Source organism: Pipistrellus hanaki, assembly GCF_964339955.1.
Source record: "Pipistrellus hanaki genome assembly, chromosome: 9".
Taxonomy (NCBI): domain Eukaryota; kingdom Metazoa; phylum Chordata; class Mammalia; order Chiroptera; family Vespertilionidae; genus Pipistrellus; species Pipistrellus hanaki.
This window is the reverse complement of record NC_140511.1, coordinates 58,859,907-58,885,479: the sequence shown is the minus strand read 5'-3', so window position 1 is coordinate 58,885,479 and position 25,573 is coordinate 58,859,907. Positions and strand designations below refer to the sequence as shown.

Here is a 25,573-nt window from a genome sequence, read left to right as displayed (position 1 = left end):
AAACTTTCTACCACCACCTATCCCAATTTCTCCTTAGTAAATTTTGCTGAACAAATCATTATTAACTATAGTCACCATGATGTACATTAAGTATATTTATTTCTCATTAATTTTATTTAGTATCCATGGAAACTTTTCTGGAAAGTTATAATTTTCCTAACATTATATGTAGATTTTTGTTTATAAGTTCACTTGTTGAAAATAATGGTCCACCTCTATTTATATGACTTTCTAAGTTTCCCATAGCTTTTAATGATAGAAAATACTTATTAATTAATAGCTCAATACTAATCAATACTTGTAAGTAGACCTGTACTTAGACAAGAAGTCAAAGAAATGAGTGTGTTCTCCCTTTTAAAGCACAACTACACAGAATATCAGTTTATAATTTTTAAAAATTGTTTGAGAATTATGGAATTAAAAAAAAGGCTTTTCAATATGTCATAAATGTTTTCTAAATCTCAGATGTGTTTTCATCTGGAAAGATTCCAAAAAACAAAGTTGCAGTTGCTAGTATACATTTGGATCCAAGGTGAGGTCTCAAATGAGACAGATTGAATCTTTGGGTTTTTCCTTATACACTTCCAGATATATTACAATTGGGTCTCTATAGTAGGAAGTGCCCAAACTGAGCATTTTTGACAGAGAGGATGCACTGATCAATTAAAAAGCTAGCATAACAGATTTTTTTTGGAGGAGAGTGGGAGTAGATTCTCAAAATAAAATGTATCCACAATTCTCAAAAACTACGTCAGAATGATTAAACATCATTAGTTCTTATAATTTTGTAAATAGTAGCATTGTATGAATTGCTTCTTAGCAGTGGATACTCATGCACTAACTCAATACAGTGAGTTTAGTGCCATATATCTAGGGGTTATGTAGGGGTTCACCCCAGGATGTGCCCCTTGGGGTATGGAGATTATTTTAGGTGAAAGGGAACTGAGATGCTGAGGGGGCTCAAGGAAAACTTGACATACCCCACCTTTAAACTACCTAGAAAATTTTGAATTAGGGGCATTATCCATAATAGGCTCTATGAAAAGAAAACTACTCATACTAATTACTTACTATTTGCTCTTATCATCATGCAATGACTTACCAAAGCCTCAAGATATCTTACCTTATCCTTAGCTCAGAATGCCATATATATCTCATTTTAACTTTCTGTCCCCAAACCTCTCTTGTATGTGTGTGGGGGTCTCTTGTTTCTCTCAGATATGTGTGGTTTTCACAAATGCATATATATTAAATTTGGTTATTTTCTCCTGTTAATCTTTCTTATGTAGATGTAATTATTAGACCCAATATTTCTTCTATCACAGTACTAATGCTGGATGCTGTACATTTAATTCCCTGGTAGAGAAGTGAGATGTTTAAATCAGTTTAAATAGAGTAGGTGATACAGGTAGTATTGCAGACCTACATATGATACACTTTCCCACCCAAATCAAGGTTAGCCAGTGGAAATAGAAATGGGAAGAGCATTTCAATTAAATATAAATTAACTCGTTTTAATAGGTATCTACAAGTAGAAGGAGCCATGCATAAGGGTAATAAATTGTTATTACTGAACTAGAGGCCTGATGCATGAAGATTTGTGCAATAATGGGCCTTCCTTCCCCTGGCTGCCAGCAGTGCCTTAGTTCTGGCTGGAGATTCCTTTCTGCCTTCCCACACTGCCCAGAGGCCCTGAGTTGCTGGGGTGGTGCGGAACACCTGTGTCATCACCATGGCAACAACACAAGCATCCCACCACACCCCAGCCACTTGACACCACACATGCAAATTAACCACCATATTTGTTGGATTGATTTGCATACTCGGTGCTGATTGGCTGGTGGGTGTCATAAAGGTATGGTCAATTAGCATATTACTCTTTTATTAGTTAGATAATAAAATATATTCACTGATATTCAGAGCAGTGTGACTATGAAGGGAAGGTAGTATAGGGACTAGGTAATGGTAGGGTCCCTTTCAACCCAAGAGTCAATGACCATGAGATAATTTAGTGCAAGCTGATAGGAACACACTTGATACTTTAGTGAATAAATGGAAAAGGAGAGGCATTTTTATTTCTGTTGATAATGTACAAGACTTGGTCACATAAGGGAGAAAGCCACGAAATTAAATAGACTTAGAATCCTGACTTTGCTTGTCCTTTGGACAAGTAGTTATTATCCTGTATGTTGGCTTCCTCATTAATTTAATGAAGATTAATGTTCTCAATTTGAGGGTGAAATATAAATACACAGTAACTTGTAAAAATGGCACTTATGTGTCTGCTCTCAATGTTTTTTGTTCCACATTTGGAGACTCATTAATATTAATATATTGTAGATTGTGTCCCTTAAAATAAATGGTAAATACATAGTGTTTGAATAAATATTAAAGCCATTAATGTCCTTATCAAGTAGCTGCTCTGTGATTTTAATATTCTAGATTTTTGAATCTTTAACAACCAAGATTTGCCTCAGAGGTCATGATTATTCCAAGATATCTTTTTGGTTCATTCCACATGCTGCATGTAACCTCTATATGTCCGGCGGGGCCATTTAGGAAATGGATTTTGCATTTTTGGTACTTTTTTTTTTTTAATAGACTTAGAAAACTTGAAATGGATCATGGAGAGCTCAGGGGCATATTGAATTTTCAGTTTGGGTATGTTTAAATTACTTTAAAATGACTGGTTATTTTCAGCAGTTTTCCTTAAAGGATACTATTGGAATCACATGGAGAAAATAAAGGATATACCTGCTCCATCCTATTTCTTTGCAGCTTGAAATTGTGCTTCATGTTGTTTAATAGTATAGCATGAGTTAACAAAATTGGGCATTTAATTTTAATTTTCACCTACGGATTAAGACTTAATTCTCAATGTAAATGTATTTTCCAATGTTTTCAACTACTAAGTGCAGCCGATATTCATTTATTCTTAATAAGCTGAGGGAATGAAAAAACAAATGGCAAGCACTGGCAGGTCTCGCTTGGTTTCCTGCTGTTACGTTCACATGCACATCCTTTACCAGGGGAACTATTACACATCAAGTCATCATCTAGAGACACTGAGAAAAGAAAAATGTGCCCAATGTAAGCCCTGTAGTAAAGGAGAGGGAAGTATGCTTGGCTTTGTAAGTTACCACTGATTCCCCCCCACCCCCACCCCCCAAGGGATATGGGAAACCTTCATTTGCCTTTATTCCCAATAGTTATCATGTATGTCACAGGTGTGGGCTTTGATGAGTTTCTGACCAGAGTTTAATTTTTTCCAGGTCAATTGTGTTCAAGTCTAGAAATATCACTGTGGCTGCACGACATCACACAATCTGAAGAGGTTGCTCCATACAAAAGTTTTCTATTACTGTGTTGTTGTTTTTTTTTTTGTTTTTTTTTGTTTTGTTTTGTTTTTACAAAGGAAGCAGTTGTTTCTCTCTATATTACAGACCTGATGGAGAGTTTTCACATTTTTAGGTCCACTTAGCTGATTTGCCTATTAGATAGCCAGACCTTCCTCCATTGTTCATAGTACTACAATGCCAGAACTAAACACTGTCAATCACATTACTCTAACCTGATGTTAGCTTTCTTGCAAACAAGTGCAAACTCTCAATAATTAGTAGTCCAGGACTTATTTCAAAGTATTATGAGATTTTGCTTTTACTTCCTTTAGCTCTATTTTACTAAAATGATCCTTACTGGTTAATGAGGATAACCATTAATATAAAATTGATTTATTGTGCAATTTTTATTTGCTAGGAAGATTTATATAGTTTAAAGATATTTATATTACATTAATTATATTATTGAATTGCACATCTCATGTTATAATATTGATATCCTTACTTTTTATAAAGAAATCTGAAATTATAGGCAGCAAAGGAGTTCTGGTCAAAACATTGCAAGTGGCAAAACTGTTATTTGAAGAGAGAATTTATTTTGAGTGCCATGCTTCCTATACTTGCTGCCATAGTGTTGACAAATATACCACTAGACTTTGTATATTTGAGTCAAGTTTGTTTGAAAGATACTTTAATTCTATTATCATACAGATTTTAAATTTTAGAAGGCAATCTTACAGCAAATAAATTTTGTTTTATTATGGTTGAGGTTCAGGTCAAAATTAAGCCATCAATTACTGTAATTCCACATAGAGGAGCCTGATATTGCTAGAGAGTGAAGGTTTAATAAATGGGGGATGTTATAAATTTCACTCCTGATGTGAGCCAATGAAGATATAGGTAATGATTCAATAGTGTATTTTTAAAAGCATAGTCTGGTTTGTAAGAAATACAGACATTCATATTTGGAATGAATTTTATGGAACTAATTTATTTGAAAATCGCAGCTGGAAAAATGGTAATGAATATGACATTACCTTACTCATTTTTAACTGAAATTTTTAAAAAATGAATGTTAATCTGGTAGAAAAAGACATTAAAAGAAAACTGGAATAACACAGCCAGGAATTGATAGGCAATTAAAGGGCTACCTATTTGCATAAATGAAGAAAAATAGAGATTAAAACAAGAGTTTTTAGTATATAACATGAGTTAATTTTTAAGTAGAAAGCATTAGGTACAGAAATTTAGATAAAATTCCTAGGCATTCATATATCTTAGGGACCTACGGATGATTTATTTTAATATTACTTTCCTGCACGCTACTACTACCATTTCTTACATTGTTGAGCTTGCTTAGATCATGCAATACTACCCCCAGTGATTCTGGCTTAATTTCTTCTTTGCTGCCACTGATTTACTCCTGACTCTGGTCTTGGCAGCCTTGTATTAACCAGACTCAGCCTCCAAAATCTGGTTTTGATTTAGCATCTGTGTCTGTAGTCATGGGTGGATTATACCATAAAATATTATTAACCCAGCCATGATTTCTCCAAATTAAATACTATTTTATTCTACCCAAGGTAGATAAACCCTATTGGTTTTACTTAAAATTGGAAACTTGAGCTCCAAAAACCTGAGCACAGGCACAAAGAACCATATATTTGGATGAAAGGACAATGGGAATAAAGACCACAACACAGGATATTCCTCAGCAGAAATATCCTGGACCATGGTTTGTTCCTATGTTTTGGGAGTTGGGAAAGGAAAACTGAATCTGATGTGATGAGGTTAATTTTAACATTAAGGTGATATACATGCTTAGCCCTACTACTATTAAGTCCCATATCTTGAAAAAAAAAAGATTTAAGAAATATATATTTTTGTAGAAAAAATAAACCATTTTAAGTTTCCAATAATATGGCTCTTCTTTATATATGCCTGTTAACATATGCTATATTTCATATTCTGTTGCATTTAATGGTCCATTTTCTGTTCTTTAAAGGTTAGACATTTTACTACACTTGTGTTTTGGGGTATAAGCTCATGAATAATGTTACACTATTTCTTACCGACATCTTAGTTTTGCAGAAATAGAAAGACAACTGAAAGAGGCCTTTAGTGGTTCAGAAAAGGGGAAGAAATAACCACCTAAAGGCAAATTAAAAGGATCTTCTCTTTCTCTGCTAGGGAAAATGACTTTCCGTGAGGTGCAAAGATAATAATTGTACCTCATGCTCACTGTGACAGAACATCCCTTTTATGCTCATATATGGAATCTAACAAACATCCCTTGTATGCTCATATGTGGAATCTAATGAACAAAATAAACGGATGAACAAAACAGACCCAGAGACAGAAGCATGGAACAGACTGTTGAATCTCAGAGGGAAGGCAGGGGTGGGTGGGTGGGTGGGTGGGTAGGAAGAGATCAGAGGAAGAACTTGTATGCATATATTCATAACCCATGGACACAGACAATAGGGTGGTAAAGGCCAGGGGAGGGGTTGAGGACAAGGGGTTAATGGGAGAAACAAGGGGATATATATAATACTTTCAACAATATGATTTAAAGTCATTTTTAAAAAGGGGGAATAAAATAAATAGTTCTTAGTCATGACATATGCCAGTATCTTTGCTAGTCACTGAATATGATTGCTACCCAAAGTAACATAGTTGAGGGAGGGGAAAATGTTTTTGACATAAATAATTGTTATACAAATGATAGTTATTAGGTAGAAATTTACATAAAATGATGTGGAATCAGTGGTAGGAATGAACAAACACACATACAAAGTCTACACGTGAGGATAGTAGTTTGAACTGAGACTTAAAGGCTGCATTAAATTTGTCAGGCAGAGAAAGATAATGAACTATGATAGAAAATGTAAAGCAGTATATAGCAAGGCACAGGTGAATGGAATCACCCTGTAGGCTTACACTGATTTCAGGTATATAGAAGCTAGTTAATTATGCTCATGACAGAGCCAGGTTATGTGTCTAATTTCTCATTCTTTTCTATCTATACATACTACATTAAGTATTAAACTGAAAAGGTGAGACTTTTAAAAATCTGGACACATCTAGGGTTGGATGCTGGGAAATCACATGATTTCTTAACATATTGAAAAAAAAGTGGAAAATTTCTTTTATTATTTTAATCTGTCTAAAAGTAACCAAAACTATTTGAATTTTATAGATGGTTCTTGATTTTGGAAATTTTTTTATTGTCAGAGAACTCCGACATAGCAATTTATATTTCAATATAAAAGAAAAAGAAAACAAATCCATGGAGCATGCTAGAACCATATAAATATGTTTGGGAATGGAGCCAAAAGATCAGCTTTTACATTTTTAAATACATTTTTAATGAACAGAATCCAGTGAAACAGATGCATTAAAAATAGATTCATTCCATATAGCTTAATACAATTATTTTTTTTATGAATGATTATTTGGATTAACATTACAGAACACAGTTTTGGGATCTTCTTCTGTTTAAATTCCCCTTTCTTTTTTTCTTAACAACTTCCAGAAAGTCAGTCTTTCTAGGAAATTAATGTTTTAGCTGAGATCCAACCAAGAGTCTGAACCACAGCCAAGGGTAAACCTGAGGAGGGGTGGTGAAGTATTAAAGCAGACGGACAAGAGAATACAGTTGGGGCGAGATGGGACAGTGTTCTCAGATGGAGAGACAATGCACAACCTACCTATAATCCGAGGCTTTATTCTATAGTCAGATCACACAAAGCAAAACAAGGGCAAGATGTTTACAATGTTCCTGTGAATTTCAAACCTGCCTCTTTCCTGTTGTTGCCATTCTCTTAACTCTATTAAGCTTTGTTTAGGCAGCACTTGCTGCCCCTCCCCCACCCCCCTTTGCAGCCCACATGCCTTAGTTCCTAGGACTGCAGGGTCAGACTACAAGGTCAAGCTTACAACCACAGCCTTTTGGCTATAATTGTGCTGGGAGGGCATTTCTCTCTAAACTGGGACTTTTATGTGGCTTTGCTGCAAGTCATCCTCTTGAACCTGTCTGAAAGCTGTAGTTTCTCTCCACAACAGTCAACCAACATTTCAAGATGAAAGCATACACTGATGTAGGCTTTCCTCCCATTAAAACTTTCAAATATCCCACATATAAAAACAATATAATATACGTAAGGAATCTCTGATATTGCTTAATTCAAAGATAGATGTTTAAAATATTAGTATTTCTTTCTCTTTCAACCACCAATCCCTAAAAAGTGAAATAATTTGGGCTGCACTGTCCCTCTGTGCAATTCTGGTAGCCATGGAAATATTTGCACATGTGTGCCATTATAATGCCTGATTCATGATGTGATATTCCATCTGCAGCTTCTGCCAGAAACAGCCTGCCACCCAGCAAGGGTTTGATGACTACCTCCTTGATTTTTAAATCATGACAGAATTTCAAAATCGTTCTTACATTTAACTAATTGGGTCATTAACATTTTGTACAAAATTAATTGCCATGTGATGGTTTTGTTCTCTGGCTTAATTCTGTGCTAACCTCCAACCAAAAGGCATTAGAGGCATATGATTTCTGACTTCTTTATTTTAGAATGCATTTTGTGATCATGTGCCTGTCTTTTTAAACACCAATGCAGAATTATTCCAATTTCCCCATATTTTTTTGCCAATACTTGTCACTTTAAAAAAAAATTAAAAATGCATTGCCAGTATCGGCAGACTAAAGAACAACATATCTATACCCCTGTCATTAAGTAGCACATGACTGTGGATGGCCTTATCACTCTACAGAATTATCAAAATATATCAGTGATGTGTGTGTGTGTGTGAGTGTGTGTGTGTGTATGGCCAGATGATTTCATGGCTCAGTAAGTACATTTAAACAGTGTCTCTTAGTTTTTGTAAAGTATTCTTTGATAGTCATTTTATGCAACATTATTTCCACTACTTTCTAAATTAATTTTTATTTCAAAATTATTTTTAAGTACACAAGTAATAGTAAAACAGTATTCTAGTATCCTATTCTATAAGTTGAATTTGCTAAAATATGTTCACTCATTTTATATGTTCAAATGAACATTGAGAATTGAAAGCCAGTCTTATATATGTTAAAAAGAATTGGTAGGTTAATTTCTTAATCAAATGCCTCTGAAAAATTTTGTATTAAAGTCTCCCTTTGCTCCACATCTCCTTAATACACTGCCTTTGAACTTTTTTGTGTCTTTCATAAGAGCTTTGCATCTTTCTTGGTTGTGTATTTTGTGTGTGTGACCATCATATCACTATGGAATGCATGCTGACTATCTATCTATATAAAAGTCTAAGCTACCATCACAACTGAATGGACAAACAGGCTGCATGGGGTGACCAGACCAGCAGCGGGGGGGAAGTGAGGGATGACCAAACAACTGAACAGCAGGCTGCATGGGATGACCATGTCGGCAGGGGAGTAGTTAGGGGCAAACAGGATGGGGAGGGGCAGTTGGGGACGATCAGGCCAGCAAGTAGAGGCAGTTAGGGGTGATCAAACCAGCAGTGTGGCAGTTAGGGGAGACCAGGCCTGCAGGGGGGACAGTGAGGGGCAATCAGGCCAGCTGGCAGAGGTGGTTAGGGATAATCAGGCTGGCAGGGGAGGCAGTTAGGGGTGATCAGGCAGGGAGGCAGGCAGGTGACCGGTTAGGAGTTAGCAGTCCACAATTGTGAGAGAAATTCTGTATTGGAGAAGGTGCAGGCTGAGCTGAGTGGACCCTCCCAACCCATGCCTGAATTTCATGCACCAGGCCTCTAACCTAAATATATATATAAAAGCCAAGCGACCATTACAAACGAATGGTCAGAAAGACTGGTCACTATGACATGCACTGGCTAATATGGGAAGATGCTCAACACAGAAGCTGCACCCTGGTGGTCACTGCACTCCCACAGTGGGAGCACTGCTCAGCCAGAAGCCTGGCTCATGGCTGGTGAGTGCTGCTGTGGTGGTGGCAGCACTACTGAATAGCAGCAGTGGCAGGTTAAGCAGGGCCAGGATGAGTGGCAGTGGACCTGTGCCTAGCGCTGGCTGGGGCTCCACTGTGGCCACCTGCCACTTCGGCACTGCTATATCTTGGGGATCGGGACCAAACCCAGCAGTCCGACATCCACCCAAGGGGTCCTGGATTGTGAGAGGGTGCTGGTGAGGCTGAGGGACCCCACTCATGCACTAATCTGTGCATCAGGCCTCTAGTTTGTAAATAAAGACTAAGTGATCATCTATTAGAAGCAGGATTGAAACATTTCATTGAAGGTAGATTGGATCATATCCAACGGCCAATGTAATTATGAGAGCCTATAATTCAGTGTTTTATTTTTCATACCAGTAATCTGGGATTGTCTTTCCTTTTATACTAATTAAGATATTCCTAACTTATTTGATGATTGCATTGTTTCATCAACTTATATTTATAATTGTCTTCATGTTTACAAGGTTCTTTTGGAGAATAATGGTTATTAATATTGACATTTTAAGCTCAAAGTATGAAAATTTGAAGGACATTTTCACTGGAATAAATATGACTATTCTAAATTATTTTGGCATTGATCCTGGAAACTAAAAGTTTTCATAGGAAGGGTTAAAGCCTTTGATTTTTTATCTTTCTGAGCTCCTTTGAAGACCAAAAGTCACTTAGAAGTAAAATATCCTCTATTGATTTTTCTTCATTTGCTACTACATACATTAGAATAATTTACAACTAACATAAAAAGTTTATTTTAAAAATCATCTAATTAATTTCAGTATTTTGAGGGGGAAACATCTTTATGTATGTGGGTATATTATTTTTAGCAGACACAGAAATAAATTTGTGAGCTGTTTCCTTATAGAATTTTCCATCTTTTGGGTTGACTTTAAGTATCAAGTACAAGGAGGTAGAGACTTTTAAGTAATATTTGACTCAATAACCTCTTAAGCAAAGTGTTAGACTGAGATCCAGTGGCTTCTTTGTCAAGAATGAAGCATAGCATGGGGCTAGATATTATAAATGGTCTCTAAAGTAGTTCCAAGAATGAGAAGGGTTAATTAAATAATTATCTGAAATCTAATGTTTTCTTTCACAACTCATTCTGAATTAATAGCTCTGGAGATCAACTCTTCTTTAAAGCTCAGGGGTAGTATTGAATTTTTTTATATTAAGAGTTTTCTACTTTGCATAATGATTGCCATAAATGCACTAATTAACATTTGTTAATTGCCTTTTGAATTTAGAAAAACTTACCTAAATTTATAATGTTTACTTGAGTTTACCTAAGCTTAAATATGAGCAAATATGACAGGTGTTTTTTATGAAAGCAAATACTTCTTCTTCTTTTTTTTTTTTTATAATCCATGTTTGGCACTTTTCCTAAGTGTCAAACACTTGTATGTGACAGTGTTTAATGTAGGTTTATTAACTACATGTGCATATTCAGAGATGTAGAAGACAAGGATTCTATAAAGCAGGAATATTTCAGCTACATGACTGTGGGAGGGTGTGTACAATTCGGGGTTTACTTGTTAAGCCCATGATTAAAATTTTAAATTTGACCATTAAATAAAAACTTTGAATACCTCCATTTAAATTATTTGGAACAGAGTTTTTTTAGTGAGCACAGCAAAACTTTATGTCCTCATGAAGTTTCTATACTAGTATATTTTATGGATTATAGAGAGAATTAAATGTCAAAATCATCTAAATATCCTAAATAATAACATAGTAATATGCAAATTGACCATCACTCCAACACACAAGATGGCTGCCCCCATATGGACACAAGATGGCTGCCAAAGGATGGCCAGCAGGGGAGGGCAGTTGGGAAGGACCAGGCCTGCAGGGGAGGGACGTTAGGGGTAATCAGGCCTACAGGGGAAGACAGTTGGGAGGGACAGGCCTGCAGGGCAGTTAGGGGTGACCAGGCTGGCAGAGGAGGGAAGTTGAGGCCGAGTGGGTCTGTAGGAAAAGGCAGTTAGGGGGACCAGGCCTTCAGGGGAAGGCAGTTAGGGGTGAACAGGCCTGCAAGGGAGGGCAGTTAGGGGCAATCAGGAAGGCAGGCAAGTGAGAAGATAAATAAATTCCAGATACCAGGGCCTCTGGTTGGGTCACTGGGGACATGGCCAGCCTGCAAACCACCACAGGCCCCTCACCCAGGTCACCTCACACCCCAAAAGAACCTCCACCCTGATCCTGGACACCCTTCAGAGCAAACCAGCAGGCACCCATCCATGCACCAGGCCTCTATCCTATCTAATCCTCCTATCTAATAAAAGAAAGATATGCAAATTGACCATTACTCCAACAGACAAGATGGCTGCCCCCATGTGGTTGAAGATGAATGCCCCCATGTGAACACAAGATGGCTGCCGCAAGATGGCCAGCAGGGGAGGGCAGTTGGGGGGACCAGGCCTGCAAAGAAGGGTAGTTGTGGGCGATCAGGCTAGCAGTGGAGGGCAGTTGGGAGGGACCAGGCCTGCAAGGGAGGAAAGTTGGGGGCAATCAGGCCTGCAGGGAAGGGCAGTTGAGGGGGACCCAGGTCTCCAGGGGAAAGCAGTTTTTTTTGGGGGGAGCAAGCATGCAGGGCAGGGCAGTTGGGAGGGACCAGGCAAAGGGGGAAGTTGGGGGTGATCAAGCCTGCAGGGAAAAGCAGTTGGGGAGGGAGGGGGGACCCAGGCCTCCGGGGGAAAGCAGTTGGGGGGGACCAGGCATGTAGGGGAGGGCAGTTAGGGGTGACCAGGCCTGCAGGGGAGGGCAATTAGGGGCAATCAGGCTGGCAGGGAGCAGTTTGGCATCAATCCGGCTGATAGGGGAGTGGTTACAGTGTTATCAGGTTGGCAGGCAGAAGTGGTTAGGGGCAATCAGGAAGGCAGGCAGGCGAGTAGTTGGAAGCCAGCAGTTCTGAATTGTGAGAGGGATGTCTGATTTCCTGTTTAACTGGAAGTCAGATATCCCTTGAAGTGTTCTAGATTGGAGAGGGTGCAGGCTGGACTGAGGGACAACCTCCCGCATGCACAAATTTTGTATAGCAGGCCTCTAGTTTATACATACTTTCCTTAATGAGAAACTGTGATCTACATAGAGATTAGAATACAAACAATTCTGTCAGAGGCTCTATTAAGATTTCAATACTCTTGCATCTAATAATGAGGAGGAGTAACACAGTCCAGCATCCATACCAGAAGGCAATTTCTATAGGGTGTTTAAACTTACCCTATACAACACATGTGTCAAACACAAGGCCTGCGGGCCTAATCTAGCCCGCCAGGCCTTGCAATGTGGCCCGCACCGCGCTGTCATCACTGCACTCCGCTGTCAGTTTATGACATTGTCAGTTTATGACTATTCAGTAAACCATTCGGCCCGCGATTTAGGCTGGGTTTTAGATTTTGGCCCCTTCTCTGATTGAGTTCGACACCCCTACATACAACAATAGCTTAATACGCTAAGTGTCCAGTTGTCTGTTCAATCAATCGAAGTGTAATATATTAATGATATGCTAATAATATGCTAAAGGCTGCTCAATTGCTCACTATGACATGCACTGATCACTAGGGGGCAGACAGTTGACTGGCTGACCGGTTGCTCAGACCACCATGGGGCAAACGCTCTGCCCAGTAGGTTACTTTGCTGCTGGGGTCCTGCTGATCTGGACTAGCAAGACAGGCCTTCCTGTTGTCCCTCCCTGGATCGCCAATCTCCTGCATTCCTCCCTGGCCCCAATTGTGCACTGGTGGAGTCCCTCAGCCTGGCTTGCCCCCTCTTGCAATCTGGGACTCTTCAGGGGATGTCAGAGAGCAGGTTGCTGAGATCCCACTGGTACACAAATTCATGCACTATGTCTCTAGTTTATAATAATAAAAGCATAGAAACAACCATCACGATAATTTTCCAGATGAAGCTGGGGCTATGAGGGCTGAGCCCCTTGCATGATTTCATGCATTGTGTCTCTAGTATTTTATAAAAATGATCAAATAGTTTATAAGAATGTTTGAATCAAAATTCCCTGTGGAGGATCCTGGGGGATTTCATGCTAAGTGAAATAAGTCATACAGAGAAAGACAAATATCATATAATTTCACTTATATTTGGAATCTAATGAGCAAAATAAGTGAACAAACCAAACTGAAACAGACATATGGATACAAATAATAAAATGATGGTTGCCAGAAGGCAGAGAGTTGAGAAGCTAGGTGGAAAAGGTGAAAGGATTAAGAAATACAAATTGGTATTAACAAAATAGTCCTGGGGATGTAAAATATAACATAGAGAATAAATTCAATAATCTGACTGATTGATCAGCCAGTATATATGAGGCACACTGGCAATTTAAAAATAAATGTTGACTCACACACTTCTATTATAGAGAAAAGGTAAATAACAATATTAAAATATTTTGTATTTTAATTTTATAATACTACACTATATATGCTATTTTGATATATAATTTTTGTAGCAACATAATTACTCCATGAATCTTTTTTCTAATTAATTTCCTTTCAATGTGCATGAATCTGTGCACCAGTCCACTAGTGTTATAACTATGTATGGTGCCAGGCGTGTACTTAAAACACGAAGGGTGATACTTTGTAAAGTATATGATGGTCTAACCTCTAAGTTGTACACCTGAAACTAATACAAAATAATGACTATCACCTATAATTGAAAATACATTTAATAAAAAGAAATAGGTGAAATATCCTATTCAAATAATATGTAATGGACTAAAACAATGACAATGAAAATATACAATGAATTTTACCATCTGTCACCACCATGTCTTAACTGCTGTGGGTAAAACACTAATTCTAATTCCACCTAAACCTGTATCTATTGTATATAGCTGACTCGTAGAGACTGTATAGTCTCATTTCTCATATTCTGCTCTGTATTTGAAGGCTCACTTCTCACTTTAAGGATCTATCTTCAGACCATTCTTAGTATTTATTACCCTATTAACAGCATCATGCTGCTTCAGTATCTGTCCTCTACTAGAAAATTAACTCTCCAAACTCCAGAGGCTTCATTTTCCCAATAGGATTGGAGGTTCTTCCTGGTGCTAGTTGGTTTTACATTATTATATAGAATTTTATATTTTTATAGTTTTAAAAAGGGAGAAATAAAGCCTAGATAGATATTCTAAATGACTCAAGGTGACCTCAAAATAAATGAAGGACCTGAATCTAAAATCCAGACTCATTTCATCACAAACACTGTATTTCAAGAGGGTACAGTAACAATTTGTCCAGGAGATCAAGGAGGATTTTGCAGAAATCCTTGATCATCCTATGGAAAAATTACATTACTGATATCGAAAAAGTCATTGTTATCAGAAGGCATTTACTAGTACTGTTCAGAACCCTAGAAAACTTAAAGTATTACTAAAAATTAGGAAAGAGGTAAATGAATGTTAGAGCTAGGCATAATCTATTTCTTTTAACTTATTTTATCAAAACTAAAAATTTCCATTGCTTAGTGAATATTCTTATCTAATCTTTTAAAAAGCGTTTTAAGTGAAAAATTATCTTCTCTCTGTGAAAACAACTGGACATCTCTGAGGACATTCCCTGTGACTTTTCTGCAACCAATGAATTATTTGCTGACTATTTACATGAACTTTTCGCCGAGCCAGTAAACTTTGATGGGCCTAAGAATTGTTGTATTGCAGATTGTGCTCCAAGTCATTTTATTCTCTGTTTGTTCATATCCTATGACATGGTAAATCAGATGGGGAAAATAAATTGTGAAGCATAGCAGAGCACAATCTTTGATAACTAAAGAATGGACTATGTGACCTCAGAGGTCATTTCCATCATGAATGTGTATGGATCTTTGAGCTTAAATGGGCTCTCTTGGTATAGTTGCTGCAAACCTTATTTTAAGTCAGTTTTCTATTTTCAGCAAGTCTTTAAATATTTCTTACTTATATTTTCCTCCAGTAAGAGTCTTTTCATTTTTTCCTCTGTAGTTACATTATAGATAGCCAAGCTTATTTTTTATATTTTTCATTTAAAAAAAATAATCTGCACTTTAAATAAATGAATGATCAATACATGAAGAGACATGGGAGAACACTGAAACCATATTATTAACTAAAAGAAGATAATCTGAAAAGCCTACATATTGTATGATTCTAATTGTATGGCATTTTTGAAAAGGCAATACTATGGAGACAATAAAAAGATTAGTAGTTTCCAAGGGCGAGGAGGGTGAAGAGGCAAACAGGTGCAACACAGAGGATTTTAAGGTGGTAAAAATACTCTGTGTGGTGTTATAATCATACACTGGTCAAAACTCACAGAGTGTAAAACATCAACTGTGAATGCTAATGTAACTTAGGTTCCTCCTTGATAAAGGGATATTTGGACATCTCTAAACATCCCTTTTTATTTTATTGTAAACCTCAACTTGCTCTAATATGTAAAGACTTAATTATTTTAAAAGTCAATAAAAACATTTTTAAAACTTAAGGAATTGAATGTTAATTAATTTTTCTTCTCACCAATACTGTGAGTCTGACTATTTTTTCACACAATAAAAAATATAGGCAGTTTTTAATTTAATAAAATGGTCTAAAATACAAAAATTAAGTGATATTAGGAGCTTCAAAATATAATTTAGAAAATAAAGACTTGTAAGTAGAACATCAATATATAGGTCATATGATTGTATATAGTTCTTTTTCTTTATTGATTAAGGTATTACATACATATCCTTATCCCCCATTACCCCCCACCTCCCACTCATGCCCTCACCCCCCTGGTGTCTATGTCCATTGGTTAGGCTTATATGCATGCATACAAGTCCTTCAGTTGATCTCTCCCCTCTTATCCCCACCCGCCCCAACCTTCCCTCTGAGGTTTGACTATAGGTCCTATAGCTCCCTCTGCTGCCCCATTCCCCTCATAGCAGGTGTCAAGCCCTTCCTGGCCACTCTGGGCCTGCATATGCAAATTAACCTCCATTTTTGTTGGGTTAATTTGCGTACTCACTCTGATTGGCTGTGGACATAGCAGAGTGATGTTTCTCTCTCTCTCTCTCTCTCTCTCTCTCTCTCTCTCTCTCTCTCTCTCTCTCTTCTCTCTTTTTGCATGTTTCTCTTTTATTAGGTAGGATGGTTATGATCAAACTATATTTTAGTTTAGTTTATATATATTATAGCTTCGCACATACAAACATAATCATGTTGGCCTTATTTTTTAGTCATGTAATGCACTTTGATATAGTTATACCTCTTTACTGTTCTTTCAGTTAAGTCAAATTTTATAGGCACCTGTTCACATCTAATTTAAACTTTAGTGATAAACATTATAACTTATATGTGACTGAAAATCACATGAATGGATAGGTTGCATTAATGAATTACCTTTGTATGAACTAGGCTCCTTTCAAAAAAACTGAGTCAATTATGGAGCCAATATCCCAGTCTATTGCAAAGGGATAAGATAATATTACTTAAAATTATACATTCAATATATAAGACACCTCATGAGGCTTATGCTATTTTCAGATAAAATATGGATGAGAGTTTGAGAGGAGAGTGCCTTTAACTGATACAGATCAGATTGCAGGAATGTTTCATGCATTATTTAGAAATGAGGGTCTTGTCCTAGAAGCATAGGAGATAACTTAGCCATTTTTTTTTTTTTTACATATTTATATGTTAGAAAGAGAAATAGCATAAATAAATAGTACAATTTGGTAGTGATGAGTTGAGAAATCCAAGGTATGAAAAAGACTAATAAGAAGAACATCTTAAAACAATCCAGTAAATAACTAATGGGGACACACAATCACAGCATATAGAGAATCCTGGGAGAATTGTGGAAAGGCTGTGTTAGGATTCTTTAGAGCACATGTGTCAAACACAAGGCCCGCGGGCCAAATCCAGCCCGCCAGGCCTTGCAATGTGGCCCGCACCGCGCTGTCATCACTGCACTCCACTGTCAGTTTATGACATTGTCAGTTTATGACTGTTCAGTAAACCATTTGGCCCGCGATTTAGGCTGGATTTTAGATTTTGGCCCCTTCTCTGATTGAGTTCGACACCCCTACTTTAGAGAAACAGAACCAATAGGATATATATGTAAGAAAATAGTTAGTATAAAGAATTGGCCCGTGCAGTTATCAGTGCTAAGAATTTCCACAATCTGCCATCTGCAAACTGTAGAGTCGGGAAAGCTGGTGCTATATTTCAGTCCAAATGAAAGGCCTGAGATAAGAGCACTGAGGTCACAAGAAGACTTGTGTCCCAGCTCAATCAACCGGGTAGGAAAAGCCTAATTCTTTCGTCTCTTGCCTGTTTGTTCTATCTAACCCCTCACTGAGTGGGATTTATGCCCATCCACATTTGGAAAGACAAAGCACTTTATTATATCCACCAATTTCAATGCTAATTTTACTCAGAAGCACCTCATAGACAAACCTAGAAATACTGTTTAGGCAGCCCTATATTCAGCCAAGTGGACATATAAAATTTACATCAAAGTATGAAGCTGACAAGTAAGAAATTGCTGGTGACAGAAATTGCTTGAGACAGATGACTTATAATAACCAATTATAATTTTTACTGTTCTTTTCTATAATTTATAAAATTGTATAATTCTCTTATCTAATGTCATCCATAATTTTCTCCATTATTCATTATTATCTTTGCAAAATATATAATTTATCATTGCATTGAGTTGTTGGTATTTGGGTTGACACAGAAAAGAAATTTAATATCCATAAGAGTAAATATATAATAATTCAATACAGTCAAAAGGAGTTGGACATTGAAGTGTGTATTAAGGGACTCTGAGAATTCACAGAACTATGGATGTAGTCTTGATTATAAGTATGTGGGAGGGGCTCTTCTTGGTTTTCTATTTTTTTTTCTCCTAAATATTAAATAGAAAGTGATCCCAAAATCTTAGCAAACATGTGAACATACAAACCAGGAACATTTAAGTTTCATTAAAGAACTTGGGGCCCTTGTACTAAGAAGACATATACTATAAGTCTAATCAATTATTGTGGCCAAAGTCAATATTATCTGTATTAAATTTAATAAAAATACAGTCCATCATTAATAGTAAATCCTTTCCATAGCATAGGCATTGAAAGTTACTAATAAATGAACATTGTTTTAAAGTCATATCTTTCTGTGTTTGTTAGTTTTTCCATCCTATATAATAAAAGGCTAATATGCAAATTATCCCCTCAGGAGTTCGACCAACTGAGAGTTCAACCACTCGCTATGATGTGCACTGACCACCAGGGGGCAGCATGGAATGAAGGAAGGTCCTGGCCCTGATTGGCTCTGATTGCCAGCAAGACCTAGGGACACTATTTGTGCACGATTCCATGCACTGGGTCTCTAGTTGTGTTATAAAATGGTGTCTGAGTAGCTGGGCAAATGTAAGAAATGATCACTATATGAAAGGTTAGTTTTAAGGAAAGTAGTTTTCTATATGGAGACTGAGAATTTTCATAAGTTCTTAACCTTTTTCAGCCTTCCACTACCCATTCTAACTTACTTAAATATAATCTACAGACAACATAACATAATGGCAGAGATATGACAGGAAAAAGAAAGGAAATTCCATATGAAATGTATATGCCACACTCATGTTTGTCTCCCCTTGTTCAGAGATTATTTACCTAAGTATTTTGCCAAAACAAAGTTACAAACAAAAAGCAACAGCAAAATATGCATGTCGAAGGTTATTTGATTTTATTGCTGACTATTGGAGATGTTTTCCCCATGTTGCCTGACATGATGGTGGTGGCCAGAGGAGGACATTAGCATATATACCTTTATAATTAATTCAAGGTAAACAGATACTTTCACTCTCAGCAAAACAAGCTGCTTGGGAGACTAATTCATAAGAAATACTAGCATAAGGTTTATTTAATAATGGGATTATGAATATCTAATTGAGGAACAAACTATGAGATGTAGGGAGGAGTTCAGAAAGCAAATATTCCTTTCAGTACAGACTTATTTTGATTTATGAACATAACAGAAGAAATAAACCGAGACAGACCAGAGGACTTAGCATTATTTAAAAAAAAAACCAGAATCGCGGGGAATCTCTGCCAGCACTTTACTTCTTCCCCAAAGTGTCCTACATTGGGGAATTCCTCCCTCCAAAGGCAGTCAATGGGCAAATGACCTTTAATATGGAAAGAGAAGCCATTTAAGGATAGAGACTGAAATTTGATTTTTACTTAAAGAAGGTAGGGGAATTCTTAAATAAAAAGGGAATGAGGTAAGGTTGTAGTGGTAGAAGAGGCCAGATCAGAAGAACTGTGAAAGGCATAGTAAGATATTGTGGATTTTATTCTAAGGGCAATTGATTTTATTCAGTAGGCAATGAGGAGTCAGGATTTTGAGCAGGAATTGGCTTAGGAAGAACAATTATTGGAATAAATACCTTTGTTGTATGAATAACCTTTTTTTTCTCAATCCTCAACCAAGGATATTTTTCCATTGATTTTTAGAAAGAGTGAAAGAGAAAGGGAAACATAGAAATATTAATGTGAGAGAAACACATCCATTGGTTGGCTCCTGCATGTGCCCTGACCAGGGCCTGAAACTGTGCCAGGAGGAGCCTGCAACCAAGGTACTTGTCCTTGATTGGAATCAAACCCAGGACTTTTCAGCCTGCAGGCTGATGCTCTATCCACTGAACAAACTGGCTAGGCCTGTATGAGTAACTTTTATGCAGTCTCACATTTAGCTCTATTAGAAGTCTAAGCTATTCTAAATAAATTTTATAAAACAAATGATCTATGTTGATAAATCTCTACTTTGTTTTAAGAGATGCTATGCCACATGCATGGCAAAGCATCATTAATCATCATTACTGATACTTAGCTCAATTTTTTTCCTCAGTATCAAGAGTCTTAATGTACTTTCCAGGCTAGATAATAAAGATAATATCAAACTTTTGTTCACATTAAACTGTCAAAGGCAGGTTGCTCAGTATTTATCTGCTCAGTATATAAGTGATTAAAAACTACTAATTATGAGGAGATTATAGATGGCTAGTGATAAGGATAGGACAATAATGGCAGACTATTGATAATTTTTGAAGTAGGTACATGGATAATTAATACACTTCTTTATTTTGCAACAATTTGTAAATAGTTAAAACATTTGGAATCTCAATTTATTCATCTGAAAATTAGGATAATATTCCCTCACAAACAAAGGATAAAATCAATAGTAACACTTTCAGCACTCCAAACACAATGGAGAATCTAATCATATAATATTTTTGTGTGAATATAAAATAGATGTATATTATACTCGATCCTGAGACATTTTCTTGCCATTTATGAGGAAAATGTCATAATAAGCACACAAATTTACAATAACATCAAGATACCATCAGTTTCGTGGGGTACATATCCTTCCATACTCTATGTAGCAACATTAAATGCCTGGCATAAAATAAATGCAAATATCCTAATATATTCCTAATATATAAAACCCATGGTCCATAACAACTGACCGAAGGCTCGACTAAACACCGGAAATCAGTCCATCAGTCAATGCTGGGTTGCTGCGGTGACCCTGCACCAATTGCTGCTGGGCGCGATAACCCAGCACTGACTGCCAAAGGGGGCTGTGGATCAAGCCCAGAGAGAGGCTCAAAGAAAGAGTCAGGGTCTGATCCACAGCCTCTGTGGCAGCTGTTGACCAGCTGTTTCCTCTCTCTTTGTCTCTGGACTTTGCCATCAGCCATGCTTCTTTTTCTCTCTAGGCTTCCACTGGGGCTGCTGATCAGCATTGCCTCTCTGATCAGGCCTGGATATAGGTCCAGAGACACTGATTGGCATAAAAACAGACCAATCAGAACCAAATCTGGGTGACCTGTGAGGAGCCAATGGCTGCCTAGGAGGCAGAGCTTTTGGCACTGACTGGCATAGAACCAAATTGGCCTGCAGGGGAAGGCAGTTGCGGACAAGATCAGGCTGGCAGGGGAGAACAGTAATGGGTGATCAGGCATGCAGAAGCAGTTATAGGCAATCAGGCTGCAGGGGAGAGCAGTTGGGGATGAGATCAGGTCAGCAGGGGAGGGCAGATGGGGAAAACCAGACCAGGAGGGGAAAGCAGTTGGGGACAACCAGGCCAGTAGGGGAGGGCAGTTGGGGGCAAGACCAGGTTGGCAGGGGAAGGCAGTTAGGGGCAACCAGGCTAGCAAGGGAGGGATGTTAGGGGTGACTAGGCCAGTACGAGAGGGCAGTTGGGGGTGACCAGGCCTGCAGGGAAGGACAGGTAGGGGCTGGCAGGGGAGCAGTTAGGTGTTGATCAGGCTGGCAAGGCAATGGTTAGGGGTGATCAGGCTGGCAGGCAGAAGTAGTTAAGGACCATCAGGTAGGCAGGCAGGTGACCAGTTGGGAGCCAGCAGTCCTGGATTGTGAGAGGGATATCCAACTGCCCATGTAGGCCAAATCTGGTGGGGTCCCAGATGGAGAGGGTGCAGGCTTGGCTGAGGAACACACTCTCCAGTGCAGAATTTTATGCTTTAGGCTTCTACTAATCATATAAAATAATAGTAAGACTATCATTTTCAAAGGAATTATTATATACCAAAAAATATGTATGATCTTATTTCATCCATAGTAGTCCCATGTAATAGATTTTATTATGATCCTTAATTTACAGATAAAGGAACAGAGGCATGAAAAAATAAAGTACTTCCCCCCCCATGTCACATAGCTATCAATAGAAGGTGAAAGAGCCCAGATTTTAATCCAGAAGTCTTTATTAACAAAATTTAGTATGACAAAATTTACCAAAGTTTAAGAATCCTATTTCCTCTGAGTTAAGGTATCATCATTCCAAAGAATGAAATCATTTATAACCTTATGTAGTTGTAAAATATTTTTTTTTCAATAAAGTTTTTTTTTGTGTGTTTTGTTTCATTTTTTGTTTTTTGTTTGTTTTCACTTCTATTGCAGGGGGTTATATAATCTTACTAATGTTATTATATTGTTCTTAAATTTTAGGAAAATAAAAATTGTTTTAAGAAGAAAGTCACACCAAAGACTTGGGATAAGGGTTCAAACTTGTATAACCTACTGTTTTCCACACTGACACTGGGATTCTGATCATCTCTTCACCCTTGCCTTTCCTTCCTGAGGATGAAATGATGTAGCCGAAACCCAGGAAGGGGAGGAAAAAAGACAAGACAGGCACAGATCTGGGAAGCTTCAAAAGTAATGGAGATTAAGCTCCCTTAGTAGGCCATTGCAGGCTACTATTCTAATCTTATCTTTATATCATATACTAAGAGACAAAGGAAATAGGAAATGGCTGCTGGAGCAACATTCCAAGGGGTGAGTGGAGTCAGCTCTTCATTCTGTCCCTGGAGACATAAAAATGTTGATGCAATTGGCAATCAGCAATTTAAATATACATTCTGAACTATAGTATGAAGAGATTTTAAATTCAATATTTTTTACAATTACAAGAATGGACTGGAGAATAACAATCCACACTATATTCTGAACTCTCCTTACCTAGTAATGAAGCACTTTGAGAAGCATGATTAATAATTAAATTGTTTGATATGAATGGTACAGTAAAATTGGGTAATATTTGGAACCTAGTTTGTTTCAAAGGCCATGTGAAATTATTCCACTTCACAACATCATCACATTTGCACTCTATAAGCTCTTAATTTAAACTGCATACAATTTATTCTAGTAAAATGTCAAGAATATAAAATATGGGGTATTAGTTAATAAAATGAACATAGATACTACTATTGATTATATCGTCATTTTTGTAAGTAATTACTGTTTTTGTTATAGTTTATAGATTTAAGTATAATAAGCTCTTTATAATTTCATAATCAATCTGACATATTTAATTGTGGTTATATTTCCTTATTATTATATATTAGAGGCCCAATGCATGAAATTCATGCAAGAGTAGGCTTTCTTTCCCCCAGCACCAGCTTCCCTCTGGCACCCCGGACCTGGGCTTCTCTCTGATACCCTGGACTGGGCTTCCCTTGCAGCCCGGAAGGATATCTGGTCTAATTAGCATATTACACTTTTTTAAATTATAGATTATTTAAGAATAGCTGCTCTCATTTTATAAATGTGAAAGTGGTTCTCTACAGCTTTGTGTTGTCTATATAGAAAAAAAAAAAAAGCTGACCTCAAATGTTGGGTAACTAAGCACAAGAAAATCAGGGTTAGAAAGATAAAAAAAGAGAAAATTAGGACTATACCATTTTTTTATTATTTTTTATTTTTTTATATATATATTTTATTGATTTTTTACAGAGAGGAAGAGAGAGATATAGAGAGTTAGAAACACTGATGAGAGAGAATCATCGATCAGCTGCCTCTTGTACACCCCCTACCTGGGATGTGCCCCAACCAAGGTACATGCCCTTGACTGGAATCAAACCCAGGACCTTTCAGTCCACAGGCTGACGCTCTATCCACTGAGCCAAACCGGTTTCGGCAGGACTATACCATTTTTTAAATGATTAATTGATTACTAGTAATTTAAAATTAGGGCTGTATTGAATATAATTTTAAGGATTTAATAGAGAGTATGAAAACACTAGGTACAAATTGACATCAACATTTGAACTTGTGTTATAATAATTGGTAATTAGAAGGCCTTTATTCCAGTTATGTTTCTATTTTTTAAATACATTTTCATTGATTTTAGAGAGGAAGGAAGAGGGAGAGAGAAATAGAAACATCATTGAAGAGAGAAAATCCTTGATTGGCTGCCTCCTGCACGCCCTCCTCCTCTACCCCCAGACTAGGGATTGAGCCCACAAAGTAGGCATGTGCCCTGACTGGGAATCTAACAGTGACCCCAAACAGGTCCTGTTGTTCATAGATGGACATTCAACCACCATGCCACACTGGTCAGGGGCTCTAGTTATGTTTCTTATAGTTGCTCGGATAGGACTCAGGTAAAACAATTTAAAATACTTATTTTACTTTACATTTCTACAATATTATGTTGTTTAAAATTCCTTATGTGAGGAAAGGTGTATTTCCCCCCATTAATTGCAAAAGTTGTCTCCACAACTCTCTTTGGTTTGCATAGAGATAGGAAAAATAGTGATACTGGTCTTGTGATTTAAAATAGTCTTAAAAGAAACCAAAATGAAATACCCTGTTTCCCCGAAAATAAGACAGTGTCTTATATTAATTTTTTCTCCCAAAGTTACGCTAGGTCTTATTTTCGGAGGATGTCTTATTTTTGGGGAAACATGGTAGTAATAGCAAATATTTGAGTACCTGTAAAAATTAATTTAATAAATCTTAGCTTAATTAATTATTGACATAAACTTCTAGATTAGCATTTCTTATTCTTATTTTACATAAGAGAAAATTAACTCTAATAGGACATATTCAAGAATTGATCAATAAATAGTTTAGACTTAAATGCAATAGAAAGCAATTAGAAAGACATGTTGCAACCATAGATTACATGACAAAACAATCGTGCCCTTCACTAGGTACTCTTGGTACTCTATTAAGGCAAGAGATACTTCTGTTCCCAGGAGCTCTTGGTTGCCTTCTTGATGTTTGTCAGCGATTTTATTCCATTGGAACAGATAGAAATAGAATGACAGCAACTCTTAAGGGAACTGAATACACACCTTGCAAAAACTTGCAATGTAATGCCACTTAACTTCTCTGGTGTCTTGGGACTGTTCCCAGCTATTCGTCTGTATATCTGCTTGCCTCAATCAATATGCTTTTAGATGCAGCAGTTTTGTAACACTGAGCCATGAAATGGTGTGACCAGTTTTTCCATTATGTTGCTTATTTAAAGGACAAGGGACTCAGGTATGTTATGTTACTATAAAACGATAAAATATTGGTCTATCTGATTATTACAAATGAAATCAATCTTGTCCATATTAAATTTAATGAAAAATAATTCCTGCCATCACTGGAACATCCTCTGGATGCTCTTACTGGTTTAGCTGAATTTGCTTAAGGAGCTATTGACATCATGACATATATTGCCCACTTTTTACCTGGCTCCAAAGGACTCACAATTCAAAGTTTTGATTTGTACAGGCTGCTTAGATCAGTTCTTGGGAGGCAGGCAAATTATTACTAAGTCATTTAGTGAGAAATTCACAAAAATTGTCTTTGTCCTTATGAGAAATTCATCATTGGGTTTTATATAGTTCAGAGAATTATGAAGATTTCTGTAGGATAATACCCCAAGTAGAGGAAGCATTCCAAATT

General features: G+C 37.1%; 1 long non-coding RNA gene across 1 annotated transcript in view; it reads left to right on the top strand.

Annotated features, from left to right (window-relative positions):
- LOC311627276 overlaps positions 1–23,754 on the top strand; it is a 570,423-nt gene extending 546,669 nt beyond the window's left edge. Inside the window, exon 3 of the long non-coding RNA XR_014795879.1 lies at positions 23,728–23,754. This is a non-coding gene — a long non-coding RNA (uncharacterized lncRNA). The remainder of the gene's footprint in view (positions 1–23,727) is intronic.
- Positions 23,755–25,573: the final 1,819 nt, after the last annotated feature.